Raw genomic sequence first — 8,236 nt, forward strand, 5'->3', positions numbered from 1 at the left:
GACAGATCCTATAATATATAATCAACTTGCATAATGCAAGTCCTTTTTTCTAGATGTGTGAGCGCCTACTGATGCTATTGCACAATTGCTTCTAGCCATTAGAACAGCAGTGGGAAACATTAGAAGAAGAAGAGGAAGAAGAAGAAGAGGAAGAAGAAGAAGAAGAGGAGGAGGAGTTTGGATTTGCTATCCCGCTTTATCACTACCCAAAGGAGTCTCAAAGCAGCTAACATACTCCTTTCCCTTCCTCCCCCACAACAAACACTCTGTGAGGTGAGTGGGGCTGAGAGACTTCACAGAAGTGTGACTAGCCCAAGGTCACCCAGCAGCTGCATGTGGAGGAGTGGAGACGCGAACCCGGTTCACCAGATTACGAGTCTACCGCTCCTAACCACTACACCACACTGGCTCTCTCCAGTCCTCCCCTTTTGCCCCTCCAAACACTTATCTGGCTTTTTGGTCGAGCTGCACTGGGTACCAGCAGCTACTAGCCACTATGGCTATGTTCTACCTTCAATGTTGATAGAAGTATGCCTCTGAAGGCCGGTTGGTGAGATTCACAAGTGGGGACAGTGCTGTTTCCTTCCTGTCCTGCTTCTCATAGGAACCTGGTTGGCCATTCTGTGAACAGAATGCTGGCGTAATGGGCCATTGGCCTGATCCAGCAGGCTCGTTCTCACACACTGTTGTCTCATCCATTCTGTTCACAGAGAGTGGGGCAGGTATAGATGCAGCTGGTCCAAAATGGGGGTTGCTGGCACGGTCAATCAATTTCAAAGGTGTCAGTAGCAATCCTTCTCTACAAGTCCCACTGAGGCTGTTCAAGAGCTCTATATTTGGATATCTTCAAGTTTCAAATGCTAACAGTTGTTAGGCCTCCACAACTTGAGATCCACCAAGCGAAAGTCAGTCCATCAGTCGTATGTGGAAGCCTATGAGGTGCTTAATAATTGTCCCCCCCCCTCCCTTTTCTTAGCTGTCTGCAATGAAAAACGTAGAGTAGAACCAACTGGTGGGCTCTGTACAACTTAAAAAGACCACAGATTGTGTAGATCCAGCTCAAGGATCCAGGAGTAAGAAGTGGGAAATCTTGAGTTTATGGTGTCTGAACCGTATCGTGAAGGCTATATTAGAAAAACTAATAAAAGTGCAATTTGTGGTTTAAAGTGAAACCAGATGGCTCAGCATGCTGTGAAACAATCGTGCAGGGCAAGTTCAGTTCATTTCTCCAAAACTGTCATACTTGTCAGGAGCCTCTGGAAACTGTGTTCAGCTGCCCCAAGTGGTGAACCACTGAACTGCAAGTGGTCACCTTTTCAGTGAAGAACCTTCCGGGCTGATTCTGCCCACTTAGGCTAGCTGTTAGATCTTTTTGATCAGCAAAGGCTACAAAGGCTTTCCAGTGGAGACTTGTCTTGACATCTGGCTTGCTCCTTGGCCTTGTCTCCTGGTTTGTCCTCCATTCCTGACATCTCATTTGCCACATGGTTCATGGTTCCTGGGCAGGCTCACCTCAGACAATCTGGGTTCTGGCCCTAGGTGGATTATCTTAATCAGCCACTGGTATCAGTGGTTTCCAGTGCTGTGGGTCTCACTAGTCTCTTAGGTCACATGGGCCACACTCTTCTGATTGGTTCATCAGTGCAAGTATTTCTGTTTGCCCAGTGGAATGATCCTCTCTCTCCTTCCCCCATACACTGTTCTGGGTTTTTTCCTGACCCCCCGAGAGCCAATTTCAGGGGTGGTGGGCATGGAAGGTGGTGTGGGAAAGCCCTGTTGCGCAATGAGAGTCCTTTATGCAGGGCACAAGGTCCATGGCTTTCTTCCTGACAGATGCTGAGAGGTCAAATCATATTCAACCAATGCAGTGCTATCAGGGACTGGGCAGAGGAGAAATGGTGGAGACCACCTCCCCATCCTGACCCTTCCAGGGAGGAGGAAGAGGAAGACAGTTTAGAATTACAACAGGGGTTTGAGGGAGGTCACAGCTCAGAGGCAGATGAGGGGGAAAGTTGGGAAATCATGGGAGAGTCAGAGCAACACCCGGCTGACACGTTGTCATTAGAAAGCATTCCAGACCCTCCATCTCCCAGAACCTGGCAAACCTTAAAAGTGGGAGAGCAAAGAGCTCAAAGACAGAGGGCACGTAGTAGCATGCATAGAGGAGAGGATGAGAATGACAAATGAGGAAGTGGGAGAGACAGGGGTGGAGATTTACTCGGGACAATGACATTATCCAGGAGTCTGGGTTCTATAGCCTCTCTCTGTAAATATTGAAATAAAAAAGGATGGTAAGAAACTTTTCCTTGACTTTATACTTTGCTGGGCAACCAGCTGGGAGCCGCTGACAACATCCTGACAAGCGCTCACCATTAGCTTCTCAGTATGATTTGTTTTTATGCTTGTTTCGGGTTTTATTTTAAGAGGTGAAAGAGGGTAAAGCAGAAAGATTGGCGAGGGCAATGAGAGAATGAGAAAATTGGGGAATCAGAAAGATGGGCATAAAGGCTTTGATCCTATATTCACTGAAGGAAAGTTTCCTTCCTATTTCTCTGCTGCTTTCTAAAAAGCCTGTCTGGAGAGTCAGTGGGCTCTCCAAAGGAATGTCAGAAGGGACACAGGTTGCTCCTCCCATCAATTTCCATACATTAATTTAAGACCCATGCTTAGTTTTGGAGTAGTCCTTTTGGCACCCCTCCACATCCTATCTCCCATTGTTTGAGAGGGACAGCACTGCTCCAGAAAGGCTTTGAGGGTTGGCACAGATGTCTGCAGGCAGGAAGCAGAGATAGAAAACTTCCCTTCCCTTAGCTTTGTCTTAGGAGCCCAGCCACAATGAAAAAAATGAGAAGGGAGTCCACCAATTTATGCATTTATTTAGCTGTACAGCGGTACCTCGGGTTAAGTACTTAATTCGTTCCGGAGGTCCATTCTTAACCTGAAACTGTTCTTAACCTGAAGCACCACTTTAGCTAATGGGGCCTCCTGCTGCCACTGCGCCACCGGAGCACGATTTCTGTTCTCATCCTGAAGCAAATTTCTTAACCTGAAGCACTATTTCTGGGTTAGCGGAGTCTGTAACCTGAAGCGTATGTAACCTGAGGTACCACTGTATTGTGGTGCTTCTCCCTAGCCTGTCTTCTCTCGGCTTCTCACATTCTGTAATCTACAGAAACTGGTATCCTTCAGATATTTTTGGACAGCAGCTTCTATCACCTGGTGCTGGCTGGAGCTAAGGGAGAGTTGCTGTGGTCAAAAAATCTGGAGAAGCCTATTGGGGAAGGCAGATCTAGATGAGGGCGCATTTGTATTATTTGGGCTTATCCTTAAGGAACACCACGATACACACATATCGGGGTTAGCCGCAAATATGAGTGCAAATCCTCTGAAGTGATTTCAGGCTGCGGCCTGGGAAGTTCTTTCTGGCAATTTCTTAAAAACAGCAAATCTGATCACACCAAGCCAACTTCCTGGCATAACAGATGGAAACTATTTAAAAAACTATTCCGATATTCTGTGAACACACTTCGCAGCAAATGATGAAGCATGCCTTGTGAGTCAAGCCCCATTATAAAAGATGTCTCATATATACCTCATATTACTGCCTTGCTGTCGAGCCACAAGTGGTTTCCTAGCAAAACAACCTCTGCCATTTTATCGCAGGGTTTTTCAGACTTATCTGCCCTCGGGTAAGTTTTCCCACCACTGCATATCTGCCAAGCAGTCCTTGCATATTTGCCCCAGAGCCCCAGCATGTATTTCAGAGGATTTGGCAGAGACAGAGACATAGTCTAGGGAGCAAGCTTAGTCCGCATGGTGTGCTGGCTGGGCCTTTGGGGCTTCACTGTTTCTCTGCATGTACTGACACTGTACTCTAGAACAAGAGTAGGCTGACTTCAGGCTTGTCACATCTTCTATGTTTTCATTTTTTTACCAGAACCCCAAGATCTACCAAATAAAGTCAGGTGCAAAAGACATACATATGGATGATACCCAGAATAGGATGATACCCAGAAAAAGGACACGGGTGGCGTTGTGGGTTAAACCACAGAGCCTAGGGCTTGCCGATCAGAAGGTCGGCGGTTTGAATCCCCGCAACGGGGTGAGTTCCCGTTGTTCGGTCCCTGCTCCTGCCAACCTAGCAGTTCAAAAGCACCTCAGAGTGCAAGTAGATAAATAGGTACCACTCTGGCGGGAAGGTAAACGGCGTTTTCGTGTGCTGCTCTGGTTCGCCAGAAGCGGCTTAGTCATGCTGGCCACATGACCCGGAAACTGTACGCCGGCTCCCTTGGCCAATAAAGCGAGATGAGCACCGCAACCCCAGAGTCATCTGCAACTGGACCTAATGGTCATGGGTCCTTTCTAAGTGCTTTCCTCAGGGAGGTTCATATGGCATCTTCATTATACATCTTTAGGCATCAGGTGAAAAGGTTCCTCTTCACCCCAGGCCTTTGGCTAATTCATATTCTGCAGACTTTTAAATGTTTTTTGGTGTGTTTTTTTGAGGGGGGGGTATTGTTTGGTTTGGTTTTTGTTTAAACTGTTTATTTTGTGCTTTTATCCTGTATTTTTCTCTTGTGGACAGTCTGCAGATCTTCAGATGACGGGCAGGATATAAATTTAATTAATTAATTAATAATAGGCAGGTCATTCTATTCATAATTGCACCACTTTTTCAGGCGTTTTCTTAAAGTCAGTTCCATCCCATTTCCACTCAATCCACAACTTAATAGAAACAAACAAAATCTGCCTTCCAATATTAATTTAAATACTTATTTTAAAACAGAATTTCTCTTAAAACATGTATTTCTAAACACATGTTGGTATAAAGACCCAGCCCAAGACAAACAGTTGTTGATGCTATTCTTCTCAGAACAACATTTGCATTAAGGCTCAAGTGCAAATTTAAAAACAGCAACAACCCAGCAACATCAATTTAAATCATGTTGTGAACTGTTGGATGGTTCAGTAAGATGATTCACACCATATGGACCATTTTATTTTTAAAAGAAAAATGAGAAATAGGGGAAGGAACATACACTGCACTTGGATGAGGCTGGCTACAGAAGAGGCCAATGTCACAGCATGCCTGCTTTTGTTTTATTTCAGTTGGTTAGGGATGAAGAACAGATAAGCTCCATACACTGAGCTAGTGGAACATAAGAGCACGATCCAACTTTTTAATCCTGTTGATTTCAGTGGGAAAGATGTAAAGTTGAAGCTAATCCATGTTTGTTAGACACACCCAAAAAGTTCCTTAGTACCGCTAATAAAATACAAAAATGGCCATTATTATGTAGATATAGAGTGGAACCTTGGTTTTCAAGCATCTCGGAAGTCGAATGTTTTGGTTTTCGAATGCTGAAAACCCGGAAGTAATTGCTCCCATTTTCGAACGCGCCTCAGAAGTTGAGCGGCTTCTGAGGCGAGTGTCTCGATTTTCTCAACTGAGTTTGCTGACTGCCCATTGCGCCTCGGTTGTCGAAAATTTTGGAAGTTGAATGGTCTTCCGGAACGGATTACGTTCGACAACTGAGGTTCCACTGTATAAACTGTTTCAAAGACATCATTGAGACTATTCAACCAGCCATCTCCTCAGGCACACCAGCTTAGGCCCCACACTGTGGGTGTGCAGCCCATGCGCGCCATGATGTCATGACGCCACGTCACAACATTGTGGCACGTGTGCGCACTACAACACAGTGGCGGTGACTGGGCCGGGGCCAGGGCCTCCGCCACGGGACCTCTGTTGGGGCCTGTTGTGGCTGCATCCCACAAGCATGTCTGTGGCCGCACCGAGTCCTAACAAAGGCCCCACGACGGAGGCACAGGCCCCAGCCCTGTTGCTGCCATTACGCCGGAACACCAAAGGTAAGGCAGCAGGCACAGCAGCAGCAGGGTTGGAGGCCAGGCATCCACAGCAAATATTTTGTGCATGCCCAAGTCCCCAGGGCCCCCAGGAGTTGGTGCCAGTGCATCTCATTGTTGTTGGCATCTGTCTCTCAAGAGAGTCAATGGAAGAGTGCATCAAAAGTCAAACTGTAGAGACCTATATGGGAGAGTCATGTTTTATTGCAGCTGGGGCAGATGAAGCTGTCCAGTTTCACTGGGGCAGATGCACCATGGCGTTTCTACTCTCTGTGCTCCTCCCGGCAATCAATTTTCTTCTGGTCACTGCTGTGGATACAAGACCTGACTGTCTCCAGGCATTGCAGTCGTCTGCAGGGGATCGCCACAAGGCAGGGTTAATGTTGGCAGCCTCCGTGTTACGTCTGCAGACATCTTTATAACACAGAGTTGGTATTTTCCCCCACAGTACTCAGCAGGGAGATTCCACAGTAGTTGTTACACAAAGCTGGCAGTCACCTTTGTCCATGCAAAGGGCCACAATGCTGGAGTTGAGTGTGTCTTGTGGCACTGTTTTCCAGCACTGCAAGAGAAGGCCATGGAGGTGCATCATGAGGGAGGAGGTGAGTTCAGCTTTCAGAACTTCTGTTAGGATTCCGTCCTGTTCCTGAACTTTGTTGTTGTTGTTAGTTGTTTAGTCGTGTCCGACACTTTGTGACCCCATGGACCAGAGCACGCCAGGCACTCCTGTCTTCCACTGCCTCCCACAGTTTGGTCAAACTCATGCTGGTAGCTTCGAGAACACTGTCCAACCATCTCGTCCTCTGTCGGCCCCTTCTCCTTGTGCCCTCCATCTTTCCCAACATCAGGGTCTTTTCCAGGGAGTCTTCTCTTCTCATGAGGTGGTCAAAGTATTGGAGCCTCAGCTTCAGGATCTGTCCTTCCAGTGAGCACTCAGGGCTGATTTCCTTCAGAATGGGTAGGTTTAATCTTCTTGCAGTCCTGAACTTTACCACATGCCTAATAGTTGATGGCATTCTTCAAGGGAGGCAGGAATATCCAGCTCTTCCAAACAGGCGGAAAGCTGTCAGTTGTTGTGGCGAAGACCATGCTTTCTGCTGAGTACAGTTCTTGATAGTGCGCCACCCATCACTTCATCTGCTTGCTGTGATCTGTGATTATCTTTCCAGACAAGGTTTTCAGTAGGACAGTTTTTCTGACCATTGGTCCAAAAGCCGTCTTCATGCTTTTGTACATTTTGTGAGTGTTGCCGCTGTCAGCAGAGAGTTGAATGCTCTGACACAGCTTTAGCTAGCAGTCACTGGCACATTGTCTAGCAATCTGCTGGGCATCGTTCCTTGTCTTTCTCAGTGCAGCAAGTGTCTTGTTTTGTGTGTGGCATTATCAAAAAGGCTATTTTAGCTAACACCTTTCATTTCAAGTGACGCTATTAGGGAATCAGCTCAAAGTATAGATTTGGATCTCATAGTAAATCCTATGAGCCGTCCTTTTTAAGGGTTCCTTGTGAACTCTTATTCTTTAAAAACTCTGGGCATTTAAAGAGAATTCCATTTAGAGAAAAATCTTTCAAATGTGACTTTTAAAAGGGTAGGCATGAAATAGAACATCATTAAGAATACCTTAATGTAACTCAATTAAATCTTTGTTGGTTACTTGTTATTTTTAAAATCTAACCACTAGCTTAAATTCTCTGGTCACCAACATTTAAGAAGAGATCTTCTCTTTTTAGTTCATCTGTTTTTCTAACAATAAACCACCATGTGCTTTCAAAACTATCACCATCTTTTATATTTTGAAATTTATTCAATTGTTTTTAAAACTGAATAGGGCAACTGAGGGGTGCAATGCTATTCCTGGAAGCAAGCCTCATGGAAATCAATGGGATTTACTTTTGAGTAAACATGCAAAGAATAGCAAAATTGTTTTTCAAGTACTCATTCTCTTCTCTTTGCTGCTAACACTGTGATGCCCTCCAGTGGCTGATAATTTTCTGCTCAGTCCTGTACAGAGAATTATTTAAACAGAAATAAATCATGGAAAGACTTCAGTGATTTGCCCGTGGTGAGTTCAGCCCATATGTGATCTGGATAGTTGTTCAGATTGCATAACCAGTCATTTTATCAGCTTTCCCCCAAAATATAATAAAAGTATTAATCATCTCAGGCTTATTACTAAGATGTATAATACCATAAAGACAAGGAGAAACAAAACACCTATTTGACCTGTTCTTTTATAGAGTGGAAAGAGAGTTGTTCAGACCTGCATTCCAAGAGGTGTGAAGCTTAATCAGAGATCAAATACAAAACATGCCACTGCGATGATACCTACTCATCAGTCTTTTGACAAGACAGTTTCCTGTGACAGCTTA

General features: G+C 45.4%; 1 long non-coding RNA gene across 1 annotated transcript; it reads left to right on the forward strand.

The window, feature by feature from the left end:
* The first annotated feature begins 5,767 nt into the window (after nucleotides 1–5,767).
* LOC310710615 lies at nucleotides 5,768–8,236 on the forward strand. Its single transcript, XR_014528157.1, has 3 exons — nucleotides 5,768–5,871; nucleotides 6,429–6,526; nucleotides 8,105–8,236. It is a non-coding gene; the product is annotated as an uncharacterized lncRNA (long non-coding RNA).

Source organism: Podarcis liolepis (genome assembly GCF_965112155.1).
Source record: "Podarcis liolepis genome assembly, chromosome: 1".
NCBI classification, from domain to species: Eukaryota; Metazoa; Chordata; class Lepidosauria; order Squamata; family Lacertidae; genus Podarcis; species Podarcis liolepis.